At 43.1% G+C, this 6,000-nt stretch overlaps 1 pseudogene; it reads right to left on the bottom strand.

Moving 5' to 3' along the window:
* The window catches only part of LOC111972958 (cilia- and flagella-associated protein 61-like), a 30,498-nt pseudogene extending 27,242 nt beyond the window's left edge, over positions 1-3,256 (bottom strand).
* Between the last annotated feature and the right edge of the window lie 2,744 nt (positions 3,257-6,000).

Raw genomic sequence — 6,000 nt, forward strand, 5'->3', positions numbered from 1 at the left:
TATCCATCACAATATTTTACTGTTTGACACAAATATCAGTTATAAACACTCCATGCTAAGTGGGGAATCCATCGATTTTAAAGCAGCACCCTCTTGTGGGCATGTAAATTACTCACACTAAAGATGCTTCCTGTCTTTCTCCCTACTCTAGCTCTGTCTCATATCATCACTCTAACGCTCATTCTGTTAACCTGGAGACAGTGGGTATTTCCCATTTTGCATTCCCTGACATGTTAAAACATGTCCACCAGCTGCTGCTGTGCCCACCTGGTCCTTGGTGATCTGCTTGGACGGGGTGTTGACGCCCAGCTCGTCCAGAGGGTAAACAATCTGGCGTCGTGGGCGCACCGGGACCATGCAGTTCAGGACAGAGGTCAGGTAATGGGCACAGGAGTTCTGAGGGGAGAAGAAAAGGGGCAAAGGTCAGCTGAGGTGATACCTATGAGCTATACTATTGATGGAGGCAAGGGCGGGTGGTGACTAACAGGTGCCAAGTCTAAGGTGATATAGGATGCATCCCAATGCCACACTTTTCTCTATATAGTGCACTACCTTTCACCAGGACCCATAAAAGGTCTGTAAAGGGATACGGTGCCATTTTGGAAGCAGACATAATTAGTTCAGATGAACAAGTTGGGTTACACGATTTACACGTCCTTCAACGTGCTCTTGAATAGAAATAAACCCCTTCATGGCTGGCCAACCCAATGCTCCACCATCCACTGCCCAAATGAGGATTCCTTACAAATGATGATTTCCATAATTCCATAATTCTATTTACACCTCATCTCCCAATCTGGTGCATGTTTGTAGAAGGTAATTAGCAGGAGGAGGAGGCCTCTACACACTGAGGAAATGTCTTCTCACAGTCCAGAGAGCTGGAGCTGGCAGTCTTATATCAGCACCTGCTGCCCTAACCCTGGAGAGAGCTGGTGGCTGGGCAGGCGCTATCTGGTACTGAACGCACGCACACACTCTGGAATGAGCACATTGAGGAGTCACTCAATGTAAGCTTTACGGTCCTTAGGCTGTTTCTCTCACCCTCTGGCTGTGGTAGGAGGGGTAGACTGGGTGGTAGAGGCAAGATTTGTGGGCGAGCTGCAGCGCCTCCTTCGGGAAGTGTTCGGCGTAGTGCTGAGAGAGAGAGAGAGAGAGAGAGAGAGAGACTAAATCTATGAACGCAAAATACCATTGAAGTCTGTCTAGTGAAGATAAAAAAATAAAATTGCTTCCTAATTTCTAATAATTAAAATCCCAACTAGTTGGTTTGGAACTTGGGCCACAAACACCTGCAAGGGTGTTCCATCCTGGAAGACAGACCAAGAGAAAGATAGGTTGGGAGATGAGATGTGGTTCCATTTTCATTTCCAAAGTAATTATCTGTGTTGGAGCTCTGCCATAGCATGTTTGACATCTGGGGTATCACCATGGTAATGTGGTTTACATGGTAATTAGTTGGTTCCTTGCAAAAACCATCAATCAATCAGTGATACTCCAAGTCTTCCAACATAACAATTGTAATCACTGGAACAGTTTTGTGTGACTGATTGATAAACGGAGACTAGCTAAGGTAAATGGAGCTAGTGGCTATTGTACTATCCTTTGTCCTATTTGCAGTAGTATTCCCTATGTGTCTGTCACTGACCATGTCTCTGTTGGCCTTGAAGAACATGTCCACGTCCTCCAGCAGGGCTACATGCAGACTGAGTCTCTTCACCATGTCACAGACAGCAGGCCTATCTGCAGACACTGCCAGCCTCATGTCAAATGTCCTGAGAAGACAACAAGACCATGATTGACATTACACAAGCAATATACAGTACATCTGGGGCAGTGGTCACCAACTGGTCGATTCTCAAGACATTTCTAGTCGATCAACAAACATTTTGGGGAAAAAAACATTCCTATTTAAAAAAAAAATTGCGCTGTTGCGGTAGGTGCACTTGATTCAGCAGCCCAGAGCCGGGAAGGCAAAGTTTCCATTTTGAACCATTTCATGTGTCCGAAGGTAGAACTCCGCCTACCCAGCAGGCCCAGAGAGCAAACCAAGTGCACCTATAGGTCTACCGCTGGCCAATCAGATAGCTCAGATCACCATGTCTGCACAGTTTCCTCGAGCCATAGACTGTAAAAAGAAACCTTGTTGATACTGTGAGATTTCAAAACTTTTAAAACCAAGACTAGAGAGAGACTCAATCAATACAGCAAGAGTTGCTGTTTTGATGAGTAAGTTCATGTTTAAGTTGTTACTCAGCACTTTTATAATCCATTAAATGTGCGTTCTCCCTACTTCCACTCATGCTTCAACCAGCACTGCAGCTGCAATGAATGAGTATCGCAAAGTCTTCCGATAAGCTTGCGTTGTTATTATTAGCGGCTCGTGTCTTTTTTAATATCGAGGAATATTTCACTTCTCTTCTGTCATAGGAGTAACAACATGATTAGTACATGAGGCAGAAATAACGCCAGTGCGACTTGATTTTCGCCATCTGTGTCCCTTTTTGTCAGCGAGGGACGGAGAGTGGAGGAATGGTGAGTCGAGTGAGAGGCAGCCTCACTGCTGCTCCTCCTCTTTTACTGGCCATCAGTTCAGTTTTTTTTAAAAGCACATTATTATGCTCACTCAGCTGTGCCTCACAAGTTATACAACAAATTATCTATTACCAGTGTGATCATGTACCTACATTTTTTTCAATAATTATAAAATGGTCTTAGAAGAACAACTTTGCAGGGGCAATTCAATCATGGCCAAATGTAGTGGTAATGTATTGGGCCTATAGCCTACTGCACAAACCTCATTGCTACATAACTGTTTTTAATTGGTTAATTTTGCATGTGCTTAAATTTTATAAGTCATGTTTTTTTTTTATCAGAGCGGTAGATCTCGCCTTGCATTTCAACTCCAGAAAGTGATCTGGACTCAAAAGGTTTGGTGACCACTGATCTGGGGATGTCTCTCTTCAATTCCCATTAACATCCATCTCGGTTTGATCCTAAGATAAACAATTAGATGCATGCTAAGACAATGCACTTTGTACCCAATCACGTTTTTATATTACACCCACTTAAGCAGACCAGAGCAGTGGAAGATGTAGAGCTCCTGGGGCAGGCTGCTGGTGTGGTGTGGTACCACCTGGAGGAGGGAGAACTCAGGGGGCAGCTTGGGCACAGAGATGATGCAGGTCCTGGATGAGACAAGGAGATTGGCTTCATGCTTATCACATAACCTCAGTTTCAAAGACCCTCCACAATAAGGCAATCAACTGAGTATAGGAAGTCAGTCATAAATTGGGTTTAGTAATAAGACTTATAGAGGGTACTTACAGGGAAAGGTTTTAATATATTGGGCAGGAAGTCCACCGATCTGTAGCTGAATGAGGGAAGTTAAGTGAAACTGTGTGTCTTTGCCAAAGCTCTAATCAGAGCCAATATGGAGATCATAGCCGGTGGAACAACTGGCCAAGCAAGCTGCCCGTCTCAGTACAATGCCTGTTGGTCTCGGCTCAACTTCTCTCCTTCAAGTCACTGTCATTTAACGCCATACTCATTAATTACATGCTCATTCTCGGTGGGGAGTGACTGGCTTTCATATTCCTGAACAGCTGGGCAGCAAGGCGACAGAGAGAGGGACCCAGCGGGAGCCAACTAACAATTCCCTCGCTCTCCTTCACACAGCACAAGACTGATACACACTGGAGGGCTGCCATGATAAGTGAAAGTTTCCACATATTCATAAAATGGAGAAAGACAATTAAATCTGATCACCTTTGATTAATGGGAATGTATTTCCTCTTTATTTTTCGAAATAGTAACCCTTCTGTAATGACTAGGTAATTAATTCATCAATGAATTATTTAGTAATCAAATTACGCTTGTGATCTTCCCCTGAACTTACCTCATTTCAAACGTCTTATTGATAACAACTAACTGAATGCAGAAAACATTAGGTGTTTCTGAGACTCTGGTTGCAGAGTCACTTCTGAATCCGAAGCTCTGCAGCACAAGCCTGGTGTCCCCCGTTCAATGAGAGCATCACGGTGTAATATATCAATAGGAGATGAAGGAGGCACAGAGCTAGGTGGACATGAAGGTATACCGTAAGGACGTCATAATTGATTTACCTCAAATCCATTCTCTGGTTTACATCATGTGATTACACCTTGCAATTTTCACGTAATCAAACCAATATGTTACATTGTGCCTGACAATGGCATATCCATTATAACCTTACAGTATTGCAGTATTGTGTTATAGCCTTACAGTATGTGTTATAGACTTACAGTATTGCAGTATTGTGTTATAGCTTACAGTAGGTTGGACACATGGATCCTCCTGGGTCGTATTCATCCCTGTGGGCTGGTGGTATTGGTGTTCCCTGAGGCCCCTTTACCTCTGGCTCAGGGGCCGTCTCAATCAGGTCTCTGGGCTGGGCTTATACAGACCGTTGAAGGGCCCAAGCTCAAAGCACTCCTTGAGCAGCTTCAAGTTTACGTCACCATTCACACTGATGAAACCCACTGCAGTTCCTCATTCTGTGAAGACATTGCACAGACAGACACAGTCATTATACTGTAATGCCATTTGTAATTAAATAGATAGTATATTTCCTCTGTAAGTTTGAACACTAGTAATATACATATGCATATTATTAAAGTTGATCAATATTTTGTTCCTAGGCTACAACTTTCATTTGAGCTGTGGCACATTAAAGATGACTGGCGTCCAAATTAGACCTTTATAAACTGATGGTACCACGGGGTGTGCAAATTAAAGTAAATAATGTACGATGTTCCTAAGAGGAAGGAGAGGGCTGAATAGGACAACCCTCTTGGGCAATGTTGTGCTGTTTGTTCTCTGAATGGAGAACACATCCTGAAAAAAAAAATGCTAGATGTCTGAACACAATATGTTTAGTGAGAGCATGTCTTGGCAGAGTGTCAACTCTCATCTGCCATATGCTGCCGTGAACACATGTCAGCTTGAGTTGAAGGGAGGGGAGGAAAGATCTGCCATCTTCAAGTCCTGTGGGAATGCACCCAGCAGGATTTCTGTGAACAGGCAATAGCATCTGCACAGCCGCTATTACATTTTAAATGGCCTTACCGCTCTGACAGTGGATCAGAGATTACTGATGCCAGTGATAAAACAAACAGAGAACGTCAGAAACAACAACATGGCTGACTTGATCTGAGCTTATAATCATAAGGGATGATGTTTTTTTCTTCTCGCCTGTGGTTTTGGCTGAAGTTGTATTAAGAGAAAACAAAGATATTCTCATGACAACAAAGAAATACAACTTTAAACATAGCTAACCTTACAAACAGCTGAATAATTCTCCTCATCCTGAGCCTCGATGAGCTCACCAGAGATAAGGTCCATAGGATCCTGTGAGGACCTTTGTTCCGCTCCGTGAGATGTGTGCGAGGTTGTCATGATCCTCCACCTTGTAACAGAAGCCTCAATCATTTGCTGAACGCCACGAGCATCCCAGGATCGTTCATCACTCACCAAAATTAGAATAGAAAAACGTGTGACATGTTGAAATAAACAAATTCCTCAATTCCAAAAAGTAATTTATCATACCAGAGAACTGCAAATCAAATTTGAGAGTAAATCTATTGCTAAAGTACTCCTTCATTAAAAGCAAAAGGGTACAGAACATAGGTGTGTTAAAATGACTATGAGGACCTGACTCGGTGGACATGAAAAAAAAATATATATATATTTCACCTTTATATAGGCTCCTTTTTACAGTCTACGGCTCAAGGAAACTGCAGACATGGGGATCTGACCTATCTGATTGGCCAGCAGTAGAACTATAGGTGCACTTGATTTGCTCTCTGGGCCTGCCGGGTAGGCGGGAGTTCTACTCACACATATGAAATGGTTCAAAATGGAACACTTTGCCTTCCGGCTCTAGGGCTGCTGAATCAAGAGCACCTACCGCCAACAGCACGAAACAAATAAAAAAAATAGGAACTTAGGCTTTATCATTTTTTT

Source organism: Salvelinus sp. IW2-2015, linkage group LG14 (assembly GCF_002910315.2).
Source record: "Salvelinus sp. IW2-2015 linkage group LG14, ASM291031v2, whole genome shotgun sequence".
Classification (NCBI taxonomy): Eukaryota; Metazoa; Chordata; class Actinopteri; order Salmoniformes; family Salmonidae; genus Salvelinus; species Salvelinus sp. IW2-2015.